This window comes from Ovis aries, chromosome 9 (assembly GCF_016772045.2).
Source record: "Ovis aries strain OAR_USU_Benz2616 breed Rambouillet chromosome 9, ARS-UI_Ramb_v3.0, whole genome shotgun sequence".
Lineage (NCBI taxonomy): Eukaryota > Metazoa > Chordata > Mammalia > Artiodactyla > Bovidae > Ovis > Ovis aries.
This window is the reverse complement of record NC_056062.1, coordinates 61,494,642-61,520,121: the sequence shown is the minus strand read 5'-3', so window position 1 is coordinate 61,520,121 and position 25,480 is coordinate 61,494,642.

The following is a 25,480-nucleotide window of genomic DNA, read 5'->3' as shown; positions in this document are numbered from 1 at the left end:
AGAGACATGACTCTGGTCTTTACTCAGAGTGAAAAGGAACAGCCAATGGAGGGCAGTGAGCAAATGAGTGATACAATCCGACTATGTTTTGACAAGACTTGCTCTGGCTGCTGTGTTTAGAAGGGACCATGGTGGAGAAAATACAGGCAAGGAGATCCCTCAGAGACTATTGTGGTATTCCAGGTCAGGGACTGTGGTGGCTTGAACCAGGATGGTAGCCGTGGAGGTGGTAAGAAGTAGTCATATTCTAGATTTATTTTGAAAGTAGAACAGACAGAATTTGCTGAGGGATCAGCTGTGAGATGGGGAAGAAAAAGAGGCACAGAAAAATTGCAAAGCCATTGCTTATTGTGAAATATACATAAGAACCTGCATATAAAGCATGGAGTATGGTGCTTAGTACAGAGTCGGGGCTCCTGGACTGATCATTCTTATGTAAATTTCAACATGGACTTTGTAATTTCTTCACCCAATACATGGCTTTGGTTCTGTCTGTGTAATAGATTTACAGTCAGAAGCATGAACAGAAACTGCAAAGTGATTCATACATTTAAATCCTTACAATAGACGTTTAACAAGGATTTGGGGAATAAAGTTTAAACTTGGTCCCCATGAACAATAGCTGTACTTAGTACTTACAGAGCCTTGATAAAAGGTCCCAAATGCTAAAATGAGAAGAACTAGAAGCATTAGGAAGGGAAGAAAGAAAAACAGGTTCACTCACTAGAAGGGTTAAGGCACTGGGGAAATGACTATGGTAACTGCAAGGGAAAGTTCCCTAGAATAAACCAGAGGAGTATTAAGGTGAATGGACAAAGCGCTAAGGTTTATTTTTGGGTTAAGAATGAACTGCAGATTTCCAATACTAAAGTCATTAGTTGAGGGGAGCAAGATTAGACATAATAGGAAATTGAAGGTAGAGTCCATTTTAAACTCGCCTGCTTAGAAAATATTTTAGATAAAATGCTGACTAAATAAATCAAGAGGTAGATATTGTGTTTCAGCTTTTTAATCACTTTACAATAAAAATGAAGGGAATGTTATTGCCTGCCATTTTACTGTCTTCAAATGCAGATCTTAAATTGTTTTCCTATATACTGGATAGAAAAAAAAGGGCAGCTTTTACCATAACTGAACTATTTTGTTCTATTCCTATTGTGAATCCTGTTAGATAGCTCTGTGACGTGTGCATTCATGAGAAGCACCTTTTCATATTTTAAGAAGTATATAGGATGTCTATCTGAATACTAGCGTTGGGATTTCTCAGAAACATATTACAAAAGTCACTAATTTTGGAAGAAAGCTGAAGAACCGAGAGAGTCATATCACTAAAGAAGGATGTAATTTGCAGGGATTAAAATGCTGGCTACCAGAAAGAATGGGAGATTATTCTAATAATTCTTTTTTTTTAAATTTCATTACATTACCAGCTTCATAAGGAAGTTATTGACAGACACGTGTTGTGAGAAAAACTGTACCTCCACCTGCTAAGAAACTGTACTCATGGTTGTGAAAACTGCCTGGCATTTTTAGAATCAGAAGCTTCTGTAACTTTCTTCTGAAAGGTATTACCCCTTGGAACTTGCATTTTAATTAGTGATTATTTTCTCTGTTTTATTTCTATGTAGTGATCAAGGTGCTTGATTGAGCTTTTTGAAAATAGGACATATGCATTGTTTCGAAGTAGTTTTGCATAAAATGTGAATATGAATATAGCAACTACATTATTTATTTGAATCACAAATACATTAGCAAATATTACCTTCTGTCTTTCATTTAGCTGTCTTGCAATAATATTAAAAGAATATTACATGTGTCTGAATTACTAAAGGTTTTTTTTTCAACTCTGATTTACATATTATTCACTTAAAGCTAGCAATATAAAATTGCCTTTAATGTTTACTGTTTCAACTTTAAAGTTTTTCTTTTTAATCAGAGAAAATCAAGTTGGCAAAATACAATTACGATTTTCTCCAATTACATTACCTTTAGGCAATGCTGTCTTTCAGATTTGTAACATCCTCTGTTCTGGTACTATGGAATTATGGAATGTACAGTGTTTAAATGTATGTCTCTAAAATCAACAGATTAGAGATTCTTAGAAATACTATATACTGTATGTATTAAAACCATTTCTAGCACCTAAATGTACTTGTTATGTTTAACGTTTCAAAGAGCAATAATTCTGTGTTGAATTAAAGACCTTAGGAAAGTTTGACATTTGAGGGTGTATTTTTGAATTATTTAGATAGTATTTTAAATGTAAGAGGATACATCAGTTCCCCTTTAAGAATCACCAAAATGATGTTATTAATGTCTTCCTTAAATATTTTTTAAAATCAAAAAGTTACGATTGGCCAGAGATTAACGGTGGAAAGTTTTAGAGTGAAAGGAAAATTATTCAGAAGGTTGAAAGCAGTTAGAGTTATAAAGGAGAATCTTTAGGTCATCTACGTAACATCAAGTCTCAAAAGGAACAAAAAGTTTTTATTTAGTTTATTAATCTTAATTTTGATTTTCAAGGTGGATTAAAATGAACCTGTTTTATTTTTTTCAGAACTTGCTCAATTTTACTATTTTGATTAATTTTTCTTCTGTTTAAGAAAAACATTTTATTATTTGGAAACTGTCATAACTGACATTAGAAATCCCAGGCTATTTTTCTATAAAGTTTCAAAACTATTATTTTTTTTAATTAAAGCTTGAACTAACTCTTCAACTCTTTCAATTACATGTTTTTTTTTCTTCTCTATGAAAAAGAAAATCACTTTTTTTGTCATAGGTTTATGCATTCTGTGATTACTGAAATATAGCAAAGAAAGTTAGTTTTAAAAAATGAATATTTCTGGTATAGTACAATCAGAGTTCAGCACAATGATCCTGATGTCTGAAAAATATGCTTATACTATTTGTCCAGAAAGCCTGAAGCTATCACTTAAGAAAAATTCTAAGAGCATTTTATATTATACATATTATCTTTTAGGGAGGATAGTAGGGCAGGTATTATTATCCAAACATTTAATTAAATACAGGGGGAAAAAGAAGCTATATATTCAACACTTCTTCCATTGATAGAATTTTTGGCAGTGGGATATTTGGCCCTTGCAAAAGTCTAACTCAAGCTGTTTTTTGATTAATAAGAAAACTCAAGTGCAAACTGGAAGAGAAGCTTTCAATGATATCAGCAGCTATAGGAGAATTAAAACTGGGTTAGGAAATGATCTAACATTATGAGGTCAGTTCTGCCTTTTAAAGATAGAAGTCAAACCAAATAACCTCGTTCCTTCATATTAGAAAACTGAAAACAAGCTTGCTTCTTAGAGAAAGAGAAGTTCATAAGAGATCAAAATCATAAACTGGGAGTTTTGCTCTGGCTTCATGTCTTCCTTTCTCCCAGGCATTGGCCAAGTTACTTAAACCTCAAATGGTTCGTCTATAAAATGGGGATTACAATAATCCCTTCCCCTGTAATGATGCACAAAAATTGAAGCCTTGCTCTCAGTGCTTTTTGAAGTTCTTCAGTAAGCAGTAAGGCATTATTCAGACATGTGTAGAGAAAATAGCATTGAGAAAAAAAAAAAATCAAACAGGTCTGTGACCAAATGTAATGACTCTTGGAGATTATGGTTTCACTCACTGACCCACACCTTAGTTCTGTCGACCTCGATGATATTAAAAATAAAGCGAAAGTCATTACACAAAATAAAAAACTAAAAGTAAAAGATGGAGCAGATCTGCCTAGAACTGATCAACAGAGTGAAAGTAGAGGAAAGTGTTTTTGTATTCTAGTAAGGATGATTGTATAGATGGATCACTTACTTGGGCAGAATTGAAGCAAAAGTCTGTTAGGGAAGCAAGCAAGAATCTGGGGTCTGTAAGCACTTTCAGAGCAACTTTTAATTATGCAAACCTTTAGTCACACAGTTTCTAAAAAAGGGAATAGATGCCAGCTGAGAAATTCCTCCAAGCCCCCGCTTGCAGCATAACTCATCAGATCCCGGCTTTGAAAGGTAACAAGGACTCTCGGCAAATGCAGGACTCCACTGGGCCGAGTTACAGAAGATGCCAGTCTATCAAAACACCAGCAGCAACTACAACCAGAGTAACAATTAAATGAGCAGTTTCAGCTTGGTTTCCATTTTTAAAAAGACGGTGGTAGTAACTTCTGGTCTGGTTCTCCAATCTCCGTTAGACCGTATTTCAAAACGGGCAGAGAATTTTTTTTTTTAAATTTTAAAACTTCCTATAAAAGGGATACAGTTTTCATCCAGTTTTGAAGGTTTCAATACCTTGTCTTCATAAAAACCATTCTGAAGTCCTTTCAAAACAAACAGGAATAATTGAGGCTAAAGAAGCACTCTGTCCTGATAATTTAACATGAGAGAATGTTCAGGAGTAATAAAGATTACTAATTTTTCTTAATATCTTAAATATATCCCTTTATTCCCCCTCCATTTGGCAAAAGGAGTGCCAAATGCAGAGAGCGTGGGGCTAATTTTCATTCACAAACACAAAATTTTCCTTCTAGGAGAAGTTTTCTTAATCGCTGATAATAAAAGGCATCTGTGCCCTGTTTCATCTTGCAGTTGAAGAGTGTGAAACGGTGACACAAGTGCACACGCACACCCGCACGCGTGCGCACACGCACACACATACACTCACGTGCGCACAGACATTTCTGTCTTCTGTCATATATTTAAATCCCATTAGAATTCTCATCAGGCCCCTCCAAAATTTAGCCACAAGCAGACATTTTATTTAAGGAAAAAATCTTTCCATGGGCATCTTATACTATAAAACTTAAAAGGTCCCAACTGATGGGGGTGGGGATTGCCCAGAGCGCATACATTAGTCAATAAGGAACAGTGCTTTGATGTGTTTTGGCTATTGCAAGCCAAGTTCCTATTAATTATAGGTTGCTTTACCTTTCCACACATAATTTACCTTTATTAAATGTAAAATACATTTTATATTATGATTATACCAGAGCCAGGCTAGCTGACGATTCTCTTTTCTGCATTATGTGATGACAATAACTGCTATTACAAAACCCAACATACTTTTGGTGAGTATGATACCTAAAATGTGATCACCTCAGAAATACCTTTGAGCATAATTCCTAGGAGGGAAAAAGAATGAGATATTTTAACATCCTTCCATTTAACCTCATATACAATTCCTTTTGTTCACCTGTTTTGACTGCTGCTGCTGCTGCTGCTGCTAAGTCGCTTCAGTCGTGTCCGACTCTGTGCGACCCCATAGACGGCAGCCCACCAGGCTATCCTGTCCCTGGGATTCTCCAGGCAAGATTAGATTGGGGTATTTGGCTTTATGTAAAATAGAAAGGACTTCCAGTTTTGACTGAGGTCAGTGGAATTTTTGTTTTCTATTTTGCATAAAGCCAAATACCCCAATCTAATCACAATTCTACTCATTAACACAAATTTGAACTTTGTGTAGTTTGATTTTACTAACCAAGAAATACTCAAATTCAGGTGAGTTGATTTAGCTCTTCTTTGAAGCTCTATAATATACAGAATTTGAACAGAAATATCAGTTTGCAAAGAAATGTACTTTTTTTCCCCTTCAAGATTCATAGTGAGTACATGAACAATTTGTATCTGAAAACACTCTTGAATTTATTTCTGCACATTCCCCAAAGAACCAGTAAGATACAGAGTACAGAAACAATTCCTTGCAGAAAATATGATTTTAATTTTAAAAACCAAATCTGTGAACTAAACAAACCTTTGGTTTCAGTTTACTTTAATCAAAGGATAATGACTTAAAAATTATTTAACTCCCAATTGAACAGGTGACTTTTAAATTGAATAATCCAAGAAAAGTATATTCTGGCTGTGGTAAATTTTAAAACATAATTAAATTAATATCAAAATAGAAAGAACAGCATTTTGTTTATTTTTATCATTATTAAGTTGGTGACCACTCAAATCATAGAGTGTGATGTGTAAACAGAAAAATTCAGCTGTCCATCTGTGAGGATTACACCTGCCATAAACGTAGTAAGTTTACCAGTGGAAAAGTTTAACACTTCTCTACTTCCCACCCCCTTATTTTTGTATTAATAATATAAACGTTCCTGCAGATAACACAATCAATTTAAAAAACACAAATTCTTCTACCAAAAAAATAGTTAATTTGATAGATACCGGGGCTCATCTATCATAGATATATTTCAAGTGAAGTAACTGCAATTAACTAACATAATTAAGGGTTGTATTTCAGTTTTAAGAAAGCCAACTGTGTTGAAATGTGTGTGTGATTCAAAGATTGGTGATACTCAGCTTTCAAAAGCTACTGGGTTATACATCTCCCCTATGCAGCCACCTCTATGGAATCAGTATCATTTGTGAACAGATAAAATAAAGATCACAGGATAAACACTGCCCATATAGCTTTACAGAGGAGGATGTGATAGCTCTGATCTCTTGTCTAGTTGCCCAGATTAAGGATTCAGGACAGGAGGAATCAGTCTTAGCAACAAACCATACTTTACATACAAGACACAGTCCTTCTTTTGTACAAACCACGTCAAAGCATGGTCCCTGCTGGGACCTAATCTATAACAACTTTTTGACCTCCTGCTTCTACAGCTTAATTATTTAGGATCAAATAGACAACTAGATACATTAACATGACCCTGGAAGCCAAACCCTGTTACTCTCTTCAAATATTCAACTGACCTTCCAAAGTAAATATTTCCCCCTGACCCTTCCACCACTCATTTTCTCTTAAATTGGTTGCTAATGCTTTGAAAAGTCTCCTGATATTTTGCAAGCAGCTTTAAAGTAAACAAACGCCGGACTGTATAATTTTCGTCTTATTGACTGGTGCTCTGATAGAAACTAAAACATGCAAGAGGTCCCACAGATTGAGCATTATGTTAATCACACCAACCTTTTTGGCTCAAAGTTAGAGATCTTTGTGGCAGGCTTACAAAATCTGCAGCTTCTACGTTAGCAGAGAGCTTTCTTTGTTTTGTGCCAAGAGGACCTACTTTGAAAGAATGAGGCAAGAGTGAGTTGAGAATATCAGCACCCTAAGCAGAATAAGGATTACTTTGACGCATGAAAATATAGGTCACGGCTATTTCCATGGCATAAGTACCACTGGCTACATCACTTACACCCAGATCATTTTGGGAAAACTACCAGCAACAAGAAGTGCTTAAGTGGACAGCAAACACATCTTGTCTTAACAAGGTACTTTGGGTTCCATTTACAATCTGTTGAACTTAACATCACTCAACTATATTGCTTGCCTTAAAAAAATTATGTAAATGAGCTAGAAGTTGAACAGTTGCTTTGCCTGTTTTTTTTTTTTTTTTTTTTTCAAGTTTAGGTGGTAGGGCACAGAAAAGCTAGGATGAATAGTGAAAGCCAGCAGTATTACTTTAGTATGTAGGGTGGGGAGAAGAACATAATTAGTTTTATAACATCAGTGGCCCATTCTAAAAGAATGCCTTTTTGAAGCAAACACAAACACACCCCATATGAATCCATTCCATTTTCAATGAATCAAAATGGTGGTAATAGGCAGAGTAATGCATTCACTCCAGTTGTAAACAGACATTTTCCTCCATGTGAGGACATAATCCCTGCTGACATTAATGGGAGTGACACGCAGGCAGGGAGGAGAGAATAGCCCCTTTTGTTTGTTCTCACTCACATTACCCTAGAGTCCATTTTACAAGTCCAATTTCAAACTGGTGGAAAACACATCCTGTGGACTGATAATGGAAAAATGAGATTAACCAAGTGAGCAAACAGCCTTCCTTCTTTCTGTGATGTGGGAAGTTAAACAATGCAATGGAGAAGGATCCTGATTTTACCTTTTCTTTTCATTCTTTCTTTTGCCTCAATTACCCACTCTACTTAAGAACCTCTTCATGCTTGTAAAATTCCCTTTCTTGGTTCATGTAAGAGAGTAATAAAACCATTATAGTTTTCCTTCGCCAAAAGGTACTTTAGAGACTAACCTTAATTTAGATCCAGACACTGCTAAGTCAAATACATCAGTGTTGGGAAAACGAATTAGAAGAGAGGTCATTTTTCTTACTAATTTTTAAAAAAGGTGTTGCAGATTGAAAATGCCTTAGGAATCATTCCTTAATGCTATGGCTACATTACAAAGTCATAATTCTCCCACTTTGACACTTGGCATTTCCAGTGGCTTATTTTTAGGAATCTATGTTAGGAATTAATTTTTTACTTAACTGGTTCATATCAAGACTGAGATTCCCTTTACCAAAATGGCACCAAAAAAAAAAAAAAAAACCCAAAAACAAATTTTCAAAATAATTATGCTCTAAATATTCTCACCAGGTAGAGATAGCCCCCAAATAATGACTTAAGCTTTCAAAATTACCCTTCAAAAACTATTTACACATAGTCACATTATCTTCCTGACAGAAATAAGTCTAGAATTTGTCCTTCAAGCTGCCCAATTCTTTGTGTGCTTTATTTACATCTTTTCCCCTTAAATGAAGGGATGTGTTTGTTGATACATTTTGATCCTAAGGGAAAACTGATAAGATCTCAAACTGGAGACTTCAGTCTTCATTCATAGATGAAAAAGAAATTGAAACTCTCTTTCCATTAGTAAAAACCTGTTAACTGAGTGAACATAAAACTAATGGAATGTAATGAAGTAAAAATTCTTTTTTCATATTACTTTTCAATCCATAAAAATCCATAATAGCTAAAAAGTTGAAATACTAGTCAAATCTGGGAAACTGAAAGAAAACATATCTTCAGAGCTGGGCCTGTTACAATGAAGATGAGATATTAAAACCAAGATACTGATCTCATCTGTTCACTGAATCCAGTGAGATGGTTAGACCCAAGGATGTATACTAATGGTTTAATTCCCAAATAACCTACAGTGTGAGTAACTGTCTTGTCATCTTTTTCTTTTTTTAAGGTGTAAGTTCCCCCAGAGGGATCTCTGGGATTGCTTTGGTGCATTTGTAACCCAGCAGCTCTGAGAAGCCATAGAGCCATCTGAGACAGCGGCATGCAGATTCTTCATTCATGAACAACTGATTTCATAGGAAACCCATTTTGGAGGTACTCGTCATTCTCACTACACAATATGAAAGATTGCCAACCGTGCTTCACTGCTTTTCAGGTTCACTTGTCATGAACAAAATATGTGAGTAAGTTCCATTTTCTGTAAAAGGAACTCTATTTGATTCTCTACTTGGGAACATGAAGAGGTGAAGGAGTATCAGGTTTTAATTATTCCTTGCCTTTTTAATCTCCAACATCTGGAATACTTCAAATTGGATAGTATTGTCACATTTTTAAAGGCACTATTTTAATTTTTAAAGGAGTATTAGTGTTTTTCTACAGAATGCAACAATGTGAACTAACACTAATAGGTACATTATTGTCCCTATGACTCAGCAGATGTTTAGTCTTCATAATTTAAACATGTTTGTAGTAGATCACATTTTCCAGAGATGACTGCAAGAATATCCACAGTCTCTTCTTACAATATGACTTGGACACTCCCCCCAAAAAAGTAGAATCAAAAAGGTAGAATCCACCTGCTGCTCTTGAAACTGGGTGGGTTTTGTGACTATTTTAACCAGTAGTTATGGCAGAAGCCACCCTCTGTGACTTCTGAGGCTAAGGCATCACAGAAGTCTTTAACTGCATGTAGGCAATCCAACGATCCTAAGACTTCCATGCTGTAAGGAAGCCTGAACTACCACATGCAAAGGGACCACATGAAAAAGGCCTGAAATTACAGGAAGAGAGAGAGATGCCAAGGCAATTCCCAGATACTCTGCTCCCTTCCACCTCTGCTATTCCAGCTCCAGCCATTGTCTGACTATAACCACAAGGGAAACTTTGAGTAAGAGCTGGCCAGCTGAGAGTCTTGCCAGAATCTCTGAGCCACAGAAACCATGAGAGATAATAAAATGATTGTTGTTCTCTCAAGCCACCAAGTTCTTCTATGATGAGTTACACAGAATTAGATAAACAGAACAGTGCTAAATAACTTTTAGAATTAGGTCTTATGATTTTAGAGCATTTTGAAGATGGTGTGTGTGTGTGCACATGCTCAGCCATGTCTGACACTTTGCGACCCCATGGACTGTAGGCTTCTCTGTCCATGAGATTTTCAGCAAGAATACTGGAGTGGGTTGCCATTCCTCCTCCAGGGTTGAACATTATTTACAGGCAGAAGAATGTGTGTTTTTTGCTGTGTAAGTTAGTCTTTATTTTTAAATGAATATTACCATAGGGTAGACCTTGCCCTAAGTGAATCCACAATCAATATTCTTGGGACAGCTGAGGCATCTTTCTATCTCCTGTTCTGCCTGTGACACAGCCAATAGGAATGTATCCAAAGTAAGTGCTCTATAAATAACTGCTCTTTAATTAAGTTGAATTTGTATGTTCCACAAAAAGATTTTATTTTAATTAAATATAGAAAAAATAATTTTCTATAATGAAGTATTCATTGTCATATGGAAACAGAGTCAATCGAACATAAATTTAATTTTATCATGGTACCTTTAGGTCATATTGACTGTGAAGGTTACAGAGCTGGTTACTTCTATACTGACTAACTCAAGACTGTTGATCCTAATGGTGAAGCTGCCTAGACTCACATATCACCTTTTAACTGGTGGCCCTTAGTTGGGTTTTCACTTGTAATCTGGTTTCTTTACTCTGGAGGAATAAATCATATATTCAATCTCATTAAACAGGAATGGATTTAACTGGTTGAGGATGTATTTTTAAAATATTCTAGGTATTTGTAGGTTTTCTAGGTTGCTTGAAACTGTTGAAAAAATGCCAAATAGAAAGAGCTCTGCTGTCCTAAGAATCACAGTCTCATACATTTGAACAAAATGTTAGTGCGTATCTACTACTTCAAGGTTCTGTTGAAATTATTCTATAAGACATTTCAGCCAATAGTTGTCAAGTTTAACATATTAAATTAGAAAAGATAATTAAGCATTCCATCCTTCGAGTTTGATAACCTTAGTACTTCTAAAATTTCTCGTACAGCATAAACTAATTCTCCTTATTATCTTCGTTAGCTCCAAGGCCCAGCCCCTATCCTACCAGATCCTTAGAGACTCTGGCTCCCTCAGTATGCCTCGTGGGGCTTGGTAATAAACCTCAGAATACTAGGAATGACATTTTATGGGGAAACCTGACCAATAACAGACAGGAAAAGAGAAAAAGCTGCCCTCTGCCTTTCTTAGCCTCAAGATATCATGCATGACTAGCAACCAACCATGTTTTTGTTTTTGTTTTAGATAAACAAAGGACACGGGCCTAGGAACAAAGTTGTGAAAACAGGAGATACTGTAATTAGTGTCTGTCACCATCAATCTTGAGCTTCCTCAACGGCTCAACAGGTAAAGAATTCACCTGCAATGCAGGAGATGTGGGTTCGATCCCTGGATTGGGAAGATCCCCTGGAGGAGGGCATGGCAACCCACTCCCATACTCTTACTGGGAAAATCCCATGGACAGAGGAGCCTGGTGGGCTATGGTCCGTGAGGTTGCAAAGAGTCAGACACACCTGAGCACACCATCATTCTCAGATATCCACTCGTGCAACAGGTGCAGCCCATTCCTGTAGTTCAGGGTCCAGTTTCCAGGGAGGATACTTCCACAAGCGGACACAGCAGTGGCTATATTGATGTAGGAGTTGAAACTACCACCTGGCCATTATTTTTACATGTCACACCTACAAATCAGTAGACAAAGACAGGAAATGCCGTATTGACTGAGATGATAAATTCTGAGTAACATGAAGAAACAGGTTGTTACTGCACAATGAGAGGGGCTTCGCAGGTAGCGCAGTGGCCAAGAATCTGCCTGCCACTGCGGGAGACACAGGAGACTCTGGTTTGATCCCTGGGTTGGGAAGATCCCCTGGAGTAGCAAATGGCAACCTGCTCCAGTATTCTTGCCTGGAATGTTCCATGAACAGAGAAGCCTGGCGGGATACAGTACAGGAGGTCACAGAGTCAGATACGACTGCGCACGCATGCAGGCACGCATGCGCGCACTACACAATGGAGAACAAATTGTGTCTGAAACCAAGAATATTCACTAAGGAAACGCATTTCTATACCCAATGATAACTGCTATCGGGTCACTGAAGACCCCTGAAAAGGACGGTTTGTGCCACTCTACCTGGCAAGCAAATCAAGACAGCCAAAATTTTGGGAGAAACTAAGAAATAACAGGAAGAATACTGCAGGGGGATGACAAGAAATATGAGACTCCCAGGTCCAGCTCTAGCAGTGAAGAGTTGTGGCTCGGGGGGTTAACCTTTCATGGGTCTTTTTTAAGAGATTGACACTAGTCGGTCTGATCTTCCTAGAATGTTCTTGCACCTCTCATCTTAAGAAAAAGTGAGAACATCTATTTCTTATATGGAATATGGATGTAATAAAGGGTGAAAATGCATCTGAGTGGCTTATGTACTAAATTATGTACAGTAGTGGATTATGGTGGAATCACTGTTGCCACACTTTTACTTTGAATAGCCAGCACCTTCCATATGTGCTCAATGGAGAGCCTCCATCACCATCAATTGTTTTGTTTCCTGAGATTTCCAGTTCTCTCCTCTTCCCCCTGGGTCTGGACTTCAACAGAGTTTCATGGTATTATCCACTCAGCTCCAGAGCCCAAGATCAAAGCAACCAGACCTATTGAGTCTCTGGCTTTCTCAGTGTCTGCCTGGAGGTCTTGGTAAATTCAGTTTGGAAAGGCAGGACACTTAATAGTTTTGTAGAACAGTTTTTAGTCCAATACAGATAAGACATGCGAAGGAGCTACAGGTAAGTTCATCTTTCTCTCCCCTACTGATTGTCTTACGTAGCTCTCAAAAGACATCTCATATGACTGACTTTTTCTTGTGAAACTCTGGATCACTTGGTAAGCTTTCCCTCTTTCCCTGCCTCTCTTCTTTTTGTCCATCACTTTTGTTGCCTAGAGATTGCATCGCTTAGTAAGATATTAACATATATTCTAGAGACTTATGCTAAGACAATTGCTCATCTCTGAATAAAGTCTAAACTGCCGGTGTTCTTAGTATGAGCTGCATAGATTTGCTATATTACCTCCCTCATTCTAGAGAATACCCATCTAGTAATAAAATCTCAAATCATAAAAACTTTAGTATCTATCTCACAATCATCTCTTATAAAGCTTTGGTAAAATGAAGCTTCCAATTATCATATATGCTAACGTATTTCTATTCATCACAATTTGCAAATTTATCATAGTTGACTCTCATGTTAAGTTTTATCCACCATTCTAGTTTATTGAGTCTCTTTGGAACTTTATCTTCTAAATCTTTAAGTTCCTCTCCCAAACAATATAAACCAAACATGCAAAAAATGTGCAGACACGCAAGCTGACTTTCTTAGCCAAATCATTAACAAAACCTTGAACAAGACAAAACTGAATACAGTCTCTGTGGCACGCCACTATAGACTACTTACAGATTGATACTGACTGTTGTTACGCTACACCTATTGATTGTAGTGGTTCAATCATTTATGAAGCCACCTAGGTGAACTATTATCTACTTAATCTTTGCAGATTCTTCCTTTATAGTTGCTTCCATGTCACAGTCTATATCTTAAAAAAAAATGTTTTTATTAACTTTTCAACACAGAAAAGCACTTCAGAATTCAATTATGACTGATGATGTTCTTTTAAAGCCAAATGAATCCCTCTGGAAAACTTGGAGAATAATAAAAAAAGTCTTTGATCAATTTAATAGTGCATTTCAAATGCCTTAAGATGCACATAACTCTTGGTTCAGTAATTCCACTTCTAAAAATTTGTCCCAAAGAAATAACCATAAAAGTGTGTGAAACATACATGTGCAGATTTTTATACAAGCAAAAATTAAAATAATTTTAGATATTAAACTTTGATACAACAGTAGAGGCTCAGTGAAATGAAGTAAGCACATCTTGGAGTTGGAATAAAATTTACTCATTAAAGATAGTTCTAAGGCTATTTAATGATGTGGAAAAATATTTGTATTAAGTGAACAATTAGCCAGATATCTTTCTGCTGTCTTTTCGCTAGAACTTTTTGGGTGGAAGCAACAGAAATCTTTGATTATTACGAGATCAAAGTGCTAAATTTATCATTCTATGGGCTAAATATAGCATCCTGCTTATACCAATGTCTCCTGTCCAGAGAAGAGCTGAATCAGCTACAATTACGACATGTGTTGCATACATAAACACATAGCACACACAGCGGGAAATTGACAACAAAATAAGAACTCGGACTAACCCAGAATCATCACCACAATCATGACACTAAACATTTGCTGCCCTGATTTTCAAAAGAAACAGTGTCAAAAGGGAGGAGAATTTTTGCCTGTGGACCCAATTGTTTCTGTGGCCTAAGTATGCCCTGCAGGCACTGAGGCATGGAGACTGAATAGCGAGTTTTGGGGTTTTTTTTTTTTTTGAGGTTAGTTACATGAAGATTATTTAAGGGTGCTTTGGGGTTTGTGTAAAGTTGTGTTCTTGCCTGGAGAATCCCAGGGATGGGGGAGCCGGGTGGGCTGCCGTCTATGGGGTCGCACAGAGTCGGACACGACTGAAGCAACTTAGCAGCAGCAGCAGCAGCTCAAAATTAATACATTAATTGCCATACTGGAAAGAGTTGTATTTGGATAGACTGACCTGTACCAAGGAGCAGCCAAATAGCGACATTAATGTAGTACCTATAGAATATGGGACTGCCATGGAATGAGCAGGGGGTAATGAACTGTTCACCTCGTCAGGGAGTGGTGTTCTCTGTCTCTCACGCACACATACAAATAAATAGTGGTGGAAAATTTTTCACATGTTAAAGTATGGGGAAGTCATTCGGTTTTATACATGATTTAACTTGAATTTTAGGTGAAAAATGAACGTGAAAGTGTTAGTCACTCAGTTGTGTCCAACTCTTTGTGACGCCATGGACAGTAGCCTGCCACGATCCTTGTCCTTGGGATTTTCCAGCAAGAATACTGGATTGGCTTGCCATTTCCTTCTCCAGAGGATCTTCCCAACCCAGCAATCAAATTCAGGTCTCCCACATTGCAGACAGATTCTTTACCATCTGAGCCACCAGGGAAGCCCTATTAACTATTTTATCTTGGAAGATTCTTCCTTTATAGTATACTTCCATGTCAGTCTATATCTTTAAGAATATAGATTGTATGCCTTTCCATTGCCTTTTAAACATGCATTGTACATATGCTTCAACTATTAAAAAATAATGCATTTTTTTCTTTATTTTTATTTCAAATTTATTTATTTTAATTGGAGGCTATTTACTTCACAGTATTGTAGTGGTTTTGCCATACATTGACATGAATCAGCCATGGGTGTACTTGTTTTTCCCATCCTGAACCGCCCTCCCTCCTACCTCCCTCCCCATCCCATCCCTCTGGGTCATCCCAGTGTACCAGCTCTGATAAATAATGCATTTAAAAAGTCAAAATGGGGTAACAGTGGTTCAGGTATTCAAAATAGAGCTGTGGGGCCATTGTGGATATGGTTTCAGACATGTTCCTATATTACTGAGACATTGAATCTTCTGAACTGTATCAGACCCAAGGATACCACCAGCTATTCTGAAAATAGAATCTGCCAGTTGTCAGCTGCAATGCTATAGTCTTAAGGTTCCCCCTAAAACTATGCAACCATTTCAAACCCCAATTAATCCTTACTTAACAGCCACTCTAACTTCTTGCTAGCTCCAATCCTAATCATGACAAACAATTTATATAATTTTGTGAGTTTTGCCTTTATGTCATCATTGTTTAGTCACTAAGTCATGTCTGACTCTTTTGAAAAAGTCCCATGGACTGTAGGCTGCAAGGCTCCTCTTTCCATGGAATTTTCCAAGCAAGAATGCCATTTCCTTCTTCAGGGGATCTTGCCAACCCAGGGATGGATCCGCATATCCTGAATTGGCAAGCATTTCTTTTCCACTGAGTCACCAAGGAAGCCCCTACTTTGTAGCCCTATGGCCTACAGTTCAAGTACTTCTTGAATCCATGCCTCCCAGTCTATAGTCCTTAGTTCAGTTACTCAGTCATGTCTGACTCTTTGCGACCCCATGGACTGCAGCATGCCAGGCTTCCCTATCCATCACCAGCTCCCAAAGTTTGCTCAAATTCATGTCCATTGAGCCAATGATGCCATCCAACTATCTCATCCTCTGCCATCCCCTCCTCCTCCTGCCTTCAATCTTTCCCAGCATCAGGGTCCTTTCAAATGAGTCAGTTCTTCACATCAGGTAGCCCAATTACTGGAGTTTCAGCTTCAGCATCAGTCTTTCCAATGAATATTCAGGAATAATTTCCTTTAGGATTGACTTGTTTAGGATACTCCTCAGTTTGGCTCAAATAAAACACTTTTCTATGCCTATTTTAGATTGGTTTACTGAACATTATCCATCAACAATAGAGAGACACACATAGAAATGGAGATAGACGGGAAATAGAACATGTTGAAGTGTTTTTAAGGAGAGTGCCTGTTTTTAAAATAATTTCCATCCTCTTACAACTCAAAGCTGAGTCACAGTGCAATGAACTGTTTTGATGAGTCACTATATACTTTAACCAGAGAAGGCAATGGCAACCCACTCCAGCACTCTTGCCTGGAAAAATCCCATGGACGGGGGAGCCTGGTAGGCTGCGGTCCATGGGGTCGCAAGAGTCAGACACGACTGAGTGACTTCACTTTCACTTTTCACTTTCCTGCATTGGAGAAGGAAATGGCAACCCACTCCAGTGTTCTTGCCTGCAGAATCACAGGGACAGCGGAGCCTGGTGGGCTCCCATATATGTGGTCGCACAGAGTCAGACACGACTGAAGTGACTTAGCAGCAGCAGCAGCATATATTTCAACTGAATGCCTGTATTCATACAGCATCCCACAACTTTCCCTTTCTGGATCACTTTTCTCTTGTACTGCATTCTGACCTTGTTTTCAGGCATTCTGATTCTGGCACAGACCATCAGTTCAGTTCAGTTCAGTCGCTCAGTCATGTCTTCTTTGTGACCCCATGAACTGCAGCACACTAGGCCTCCCTGTCCATCACCAACTCCTGGAGTTTACTCAAACTCATGTCCATTGAGTCAGTGATACCATCCAACCATCTCATCCTCTGTCGTCCCCTCCTCCTCCTACCTTCAATCTTTCCCAACATCAGGGTCTTTTCCAATGAGTCAGTTCTTCATATCAGGTGGCCAAAGTATTAGAGTTTCAGCTTCAGCATCAGTCCTTCTAATGCATATCCAGGACTGATTTCCTTTCGGATGGACTGGTTGGATCTCCTTGCTGTCCAAGGGACTCTCAAGAGTCTTCTCCAACACCACAGTTCAAAAGCATCAATTCTTCGGTGCTCAGCTTTCTTTATAGCACACACCATGGTAAAAATTAAAATAAATGCTCAACTCATTGGTGTTAAATTACAATGACTAGCAAAGCTTTGTATTTATGTTTTTCTTATTTTGTATTTTTATTGATATATACAAGTACACAAATCAAAAAGGTACAGCTCAATGCTTCCCTCAACCAAATTGGCACCTATATATAATGACAATTCAGATCAAGAAATAGCATATTGCCACATTAGAAATTCCCCACTTATCCACTTCTAGTAATTAATCTATCTCCACAAAGAGTAAACACTTTCCTGACTTCTAACATCCATGATTATTCTGACTTATTTTAAACTTTATATATATGAAATCATAGATTATATTCTCTTTTTATATCTAGCTCCTTTCACTGGGCGTTATGTTGGTGAGATTCACCAATACTGAAGTAGTTACAGTTTATTCATTCTTGTTGCTATATTTTCTATTGTGGAATAAACCAGTTCTACCAATAACTATTTAAGTAGTTTTCATTCGGTGCTCTTACAAGTAGTGGTACTATTGGAACATCTTAGTTCTGTGAACATATGTAAACATTTCTGTTGGTTGTACATCTACTAAAGCAACTGAGTATCAAAGAATAGGCATATGTTTAGCTTAAGTAAACACTGGACTGGCAAAGTTTATGATATTACTTTCGCTGTTATATTTACATTTTAATATGAGTTAAGACATCTTAAGCCATAAAAGTAAATCTCTAATTGTGGAATTAAACTGCCAAGGAGATATTCTGAGTGCCAAGGAAACTTTCTGAATTACATGAGGACCATCCAAAGCCACCTGAACTTTGCCTACAACTGATTTTCATGCTGAGGCAAGCAGAGATCATAAAAACATTTTTGCTAGTTTATATTAATAAAAAATTGTTTCCCTTCTGAAACCAATTATACAATTCTTAGAAGGCCTTAATCAGATTTGTCACAAGTTGAATAGAATAGACATTTCTGGTAAAATTGTTTGTTTGAAATCCATATTTTTTTTTAAATTTAAGACATAGCTTTTGTGCAAAATTATAGAAAAATATGTAAGTTAATATAATACTAAACAAACATTAGTGCTTCAGGACAAAAAATTACTGTGAAGTGACAAAATATTTAGGAGAAAAGTTTGAATCACAAAGAAGGTTTTCAAAATGTTTTATATGTTTTATAAGGAAAACTTTTACTCTTGAAGTGAATAGTACAAAGATATTTGCTAAACCAGGTCTCTTGTAATTCAGAAAACATTTTGTTTAGCAGAAGGTTAAAAATCAAAACAGAAATGGAAAGTGGATATATACACATGTATTTACACAATACTTTTGGAAAGGTATCTTTACAATAGTTTTGGAAAAGACCCTGATACTGGGACAGATTGAAGACAAAAGGAGAAGGAGGTGGCAGAAGATGAGATTGTTAAATTGCATCACTGACTCCATGGGCATGAATTGGAGTAAACTCTGGGAGATAGTGAAGGACAGAGGAGCCTGGTGCACAGTCCATGGGGTCATATAACTTAGCAACTGAACAACAATTTTTACAATCAGAATAGAGATTCTCAAGATTATACATTTTGTGTTTGTGCCTCTCATAGGAAGAATGTGTTGTTGTTTAGTCCCTCAGTTGTGTCTGACTCTTTTCAACTCCATAGACTATAGCCCACCAGGCTCCTGTGTCCATGTGACTTCCCAGGCAAAAATACTGGAGTGGGTTGCCATTTCCTTCTCCAAGGGATCTTCCCGACCCATGTCTCCTGCATTGCAGGAGGATTCTTTCCCACTGGGCCACACCCAGGAAGCCCCAAAGAGGGTGACATTCAAATTAGCCTCAGTCTGCTCTAAGCAAAAGATTATGAGTTTCTAAACGGTAAAACCTGTATGCAGGTCAGGAAGCAACAGTTAGAACAGGAGATGGAACAACAGACTGGTTCCAAATAGAAAAAGCAGTACGTCAAGGCTGTATATTGTCACCCTGCTTATTTAACTTATATGCAGAGTACATCATGAGAAACGCTAGGCTGGAGGAAGCACAACCTGGAATCAAGATTGCTGGGAGAAATATCAATAACCTCAGATATGCAGATGACACCACTCTTATGGCAGAAAGTAAAGAGGAACTAAAGAGCCTCTTGATGAAAGTGAAAGAGGAGAGTGAAAAAGTTGGCTTAAAGCTCAACTTTCAGAAAACTAAGATCATGGCATCTGATCCTGTCACTTCATGAGAAATAGATGGGGAAACAGGGGAAACAGTGGCTGACTTTACTTTTCTGGGTAAAGATGGTGATTGCAGCCATGAAATTAAAAGACACTTACTCCTTGGAAGGAAAGTTACGACCAATCTAGATAGCATATTGAAAAGCAGAGACATTACTTTGCCAACAAAGGTCCGTCTAGTCAAGGCTATGGTTTTTCCAGTGGTCATATATGGATGTGAGAGCTGGACTATGAAGAAAGCTGAGCGCCGAAGAATTGATGCTTTTGAACTGTGGTGTTGGAGAAGACTCTTGAGAGTCCCTTAGATTGCAAGGAGATCCAACCAGTCCATCCTAAAGGAAATCAGTCCTGGGTGTTCATTGGAAGGACTGATGTTGAAGCTGAAACTCTAATACTTTGTCCAGCTCATGTGAAGAGCTGACTCACTGCAAAAGACCCTGATGCTGGGAAAGATTGAGGGCAGGAGAAGGGGACGACAGAGGATGAGACGGTTGGATGGCATCACCGACTTGATGGACATGGGTTTGGGTGAACTTCAGGAGTTCGTGATGGACAGGGAGGCCTGGCGTGCTGTGGTTCATGGGGTTGTAAAGAGTTGGACATGACTGAGCAAATGAACTGAACTGAACTGAACTGAACTGAAAGGGTAGAGAATGTCTTCATCCTCTTTTTATCCAGTGACCTAGCCCAGTGCTTCCTATCTATTTGTTAAACTGAGTCTTTTAAAGTAGTCTACACATCAGACTCTTTGACAATACTATCCTTCACATATGGTACAGATTACATGTAATTATTCTCTGTTAATTAGATGGAACAAATTTGAGCTTCAGTGATAAAACTGAATTTGGAGCTATTAATTCATGAGCATATAAATTGTCTAGGCCTCAGGCAATGGCACCCCACTCCAGTACTCTCGCCTGGAAAATCCCATGGACGGAGGAGCCTGGTAAGCTGCAGTCCATGGGGTCGCTGAGGGTCAGACACACTGAGCGACTTCACTTTCACTTTTCACTTTCATGCATTGGAGAAGGACATGGCAACCTACTCCTGTGTTCTTGCCTGGAGAATCCCAGGGACGGTGGAGCCTGGTGGGCTGCCGTCTGTGGGGTCGCACAAAGTCGGACACGACTGAAGCGACTTAGCAGCAGCAGCAGCATGTTTCTTACATGATATTGGGATAATAATAGTTATTTCAAGAGTTGTGCAGAGGAAATGTGATCCTATAGATAAATTGCTCAGTGATAGTAATGTAGAGAGCAGAAATTCACTATTAATTCTATTCACTTTAAAACATTGAAATTCTAGTAGGTAATTTTCCTCTTGCTCAAAAAAGAAAGTCTTTACAATTAAGGAATCTTAGAGTCAAATGAGAAAGAGAGTCTAGAAAAAAGGAAATGGGAGAGGAGAGGGACAGATGACATTATTTATAAGGAGGAGTAAGAATCTTGATTTGGTTTTCCCAAACTCGATTGTAAAATTAAATAAAGATCCTAAATGCTGTTCCTTCTTTTACTTACACAGCCCGATTGTAAATGGAAAATAGCTAGTTATAAAATAAAGAACATGGACCTTGAGGTTTGAGAGGTTTAGCATTTACTATATTGATTACATATGGGTAATTGGATTAACTTCTCCAAACCTTAGTTTCTGTTTGTAAAATGGAGATAATAAGACTCAGGGTCATCAGCATTAAATGAGATGACATACAAAAAACTCTTAAAGCATCTGTCTCACAAGATATTACACAAATTAGTTCTCCTCTTTTATATTTTTTTTCTTTTGCCTTTGCCTTTACCAGCTAATGACTCAGAGCTCTCCCAAGGAAAAGAAAATGGAAACAAATCAAAAAGTATTGTGCTAATTGAATGCTTATCCCTACCCCCCAAAATCACAGTGTAGATATTAAGTCACACACAGATGTTAAAAAATAAATCAAAAGAAAAAAGTATAGGGTATAATTTTTGCCAACCTTCCTCTAAGTAAAACATCTCAAATGCTGCTGACTTGACATTAATTTGCATATTTTGCCTGTGAACATCATAGATTCAAACATGAGGCACCAATATTATTTTTTCTGGTCATAATAGCACTTTCCATTTTGGGGGAGTGGGGAAGAGGATGAGGAAACATTTTCATAACCATGAGGGTGGAATTGGAGTGGTTGTCTTCTCAAAGACTTCACATGGCTGATCACAATAATGGGCTAGCAGTGGCTCTTGACCAAAGCTAGAAAAGTTAGAGCTCTTGGGATTTTGCCCAAAAGACGCAGAACTCAGTCTCTTTGGAGAGCAAAACTGGGAAATAATATTTTTAGACCTTCCCTATTTTTCTTTTTTTTTCTTCTTTCTTTTTCTCCTTCTCTCCTTCTTTCCTTTCTTCCTTCTCTCCCTCCTTCCCTCCCTTTCTTCTTTCATTTTCCCCTTCCTTTTGATAAATGTTGAGATACAATAAAAATAGATTAAACTGCACATATTCATAGTATGTAATTTGATCCTTTTTGAAACATGTACTCACCTGGAAAATCATCCCCACAATCATTATATCAAATATTTACTGCATTGCTTTTCAAAACATAAGCCTGAAATTATAAGGAAATTTTGCCAGTGGCCCTAAGACCCATATAGGCTCTGCCTGCACTTTGATCAGATGAGTCAGTAAATCTTTACACCCTAGCTGGATCAAGTTGGGTTACCATCATTTACTACTAAGATTCATCAATAAATGCCCTGATTACCAGCTCATCTAGAAAGCTTTTTGAAGCAAAACTCAAATTAATTTTCAAATTCCTATTCATGCTAAGTAAAATGTACAACAAAATTAATCACAAGTACTCATCAATGTTTGATGAATTAGAAGCAATTCAGAAACCATTTGCTAATTTTTCTTTCAGTGTGAAAAGGATTCATAAAGTTACTTAGAGGATTTAGTCCATATTTCATTTTTCTGTTCCTCATCAGAATTGTGGTGCTGGAGAAGGCTCTAGAGAGTGCCTTAGATAGAAAGGAGACCAAACCAGTCAATCTTAAAGGAAATCAACCCTGAATATTCATTGGAGCATTGATACTGAAGCTGAAGCTCCAATATTTTGGCCATCTGATGCAAAGAGCCAACTCACTGGAAAAGACCCTGAGGCACACAACTTGGTGACTGAACTACATCAGTTCCAGTAACTATGACATTGTTTAAAAACCCACTGGGCTGAAAGATGTTCAGTTCAGTTCAGTTCAGTTCAGTTGTTCAGTTGAATCTGACTCTTTGCAACCCCATGAACTGCAGCATACCAGGTGTCCCTGTCCAACACCAACTCCTGGAGTCCACCCAAACTCATGTCCATTGAGTCGGTGATGCCATCCAACCATCTTATCCTCTGTCATCCCTTTCTCCTTCCACCCTCAATCTTTCCCAGCATCAGGGTCTTTTCAAATGAGTCAGCTCTCTTTGCATCAGGTGGCCAAACTATTGGAGTTTCAGCTTCAGCATCAGTCCTTCCAATGAACACCCAGGACTGATCTCCTTAAGGATGGACTGCTTGGCTCTCCTTTCAGTCCAAGGGGATCTCAAGAGTCTTCTCCAACACCACAGTTCAAAAGCATCAATTCTTCTGCACTCAGCTTTCTTTACAGTCCAAGTCTCACATCCATATTTGACTACTGGAAAAACCATAGCCTTGACTAGATGGACCTTTGTTGACAAGTAATGTCTCTGGTTTTTAATATGCTCTCTAGGTTGGTCATAACTTTCCTTCCAAGGAGTAAGTGTCTTTTAATTTCATGGCTGCAATCACCATCTCCAGTGATTTTGGAGCCCCCCAAAATAAAGTCAGCCACTGTGTCCACTGTTTCCCCATCTATTTGCCATGAAGTGATGGGACTGGTTGCCATGATCTTAGTTTTCTGAAAGTTGAACTTTAAGCCAACTTTTTCACTCTCCTCTTTCACTTTCATCAAGAGGCTCTTTACTTCTTCACTTTCTGCCACAAGGGTGGTGTCATCTGCATATCTGAAGTTATTGATATTTCTCCTGGCAATCTTGATCCCAGCTTGTGCTTCCTCCAGCCCAGCTTTTCTCATGATGTAATCTGCATATAAGTTGAATAAGCAGGGTGACAATATACAGCCTTGGCATACTCCTTTTCCTATTTGGAACCAGTCTGTTGTTCCATGTTTGATTCTAACTGTTGCTTCCTGACCATCTCAAGAGGCAGGTCAGGTGCTCTGGTATTCCCATCTCTTGAAGACTTTTCCACAGTTTATTGTGATCCACACAGTCAAAGGCTTTGGCATAGTCAATAAAGCAGAGATAGATGTTTTTCTTGAGCTTCTCTTGCTTTTTCCATGATCCGCGGATGTTGGCAATTTGATCTCTGCTTCCTCTGCCTTTTCTAAAACCAGTTTGAACATCTAGAAGTTCATGGTTCATGTATTGCTGAAGACTGGCCTGGAAATTTTTGAGCATTACTTTAATAGTGTGTGAGATGAGTGCAATTGTGTGGTAGTTTTAGCATTCTTTGGCATTACCTTTCTTTGGGATTGGAATGAAAACTCACATTTTCCTGTCCTGTGGCCACTGCTGAGTTTTCCAAATTTGCTGGCATATTGAGTGCAGCACTTTTACAGCATCATCTTTTAGGATTTGAAATAGCTCATCTGAAATTCCATCACCTTCACTAGCTTTGTTCATAGTGATGCTTCCTACGGCCCACTTGACTTCACATTCTAGGATGTCTGGCTCTAGATGAGTGATCACACCATCGTGATTATCTGGGTCATGAAGATCTTTTTTGCACAGTTCTGTGTATTTTTGCCACCTCTATCTTCTGCTTGTCTTAGTTCCATACCATTTCTGGAAAGATGTTAAAAGATATAAACTGTCTAAATATTCTTGCTTTAATATGCAATAGCAAATTTTCCTGTTGGGGTCATTGGACCCCCCTAAAATAGAAATCTTTGCCTGAGTCGTACATGTGAAGGGGAAGGGCTATAAGAAATTATAAGAAGCATATTGCCTCATCTCCCAATCTTCATATTTCTAAAACATGGTCATCTTATTTTGGGTAAAAGCTAAATTTGAGGAAATGAAATAATAAGAAAAATTTTGCTAGAAATACTCTTATGAAAATATGTTCTTAACTATCTCAACTTAGTGTTTGATTAGTCTAAACCTGCTTAAAACATCCTGGTATTGGGATTTTAGGATCTAAGAATATAACTTTTAAAAGTACATACTAGGGAAAAAAGAACATCCAATGAAAATTTGAGGGATTCTAGATTCTAGAAACATAGTTTTCTCTTTAAAAATGACCTTGGTCATTGTGAGATAGATTTAATTTAATTTATACCTAACAGTTAGACATTTGAACTCTTTCCTGGCATGGTTGTTGATCTCACTTGGGAAAATACATTCTTACTGGTTGAATTAATAATATCTTAAATAAAGAGAATAAGGAAATGGATTCAGAGATAATAATTTAAATTCTCTTATAGAACTCAATGTGTAAAAACAACTATCAGTTTCACAAAAAAAGCTAAAGCAAGGTTAATTTTGTGTATTAGTCAATCCTTGAGCCCTACTCAGCCTCTAGCAACACTTTGTAAAGTTATACCTTATATTATCTTCCTTGAAATATACAAGCTCACATTTGCTAAGAAAGGAAACAAAAAAGGCTCAGTATCCACAGTTGTTTCAATAGTTCTTTAACTGTTTCTCCTGTTTTATACTTATCTGAGCTCACTTTGACTGTGTGGATCACAATAAACTGTGGAAAATTCTGAGAGAGATAGGAATACCAGACCACCTGACCTGCCTCTTGAGAAATCTGTA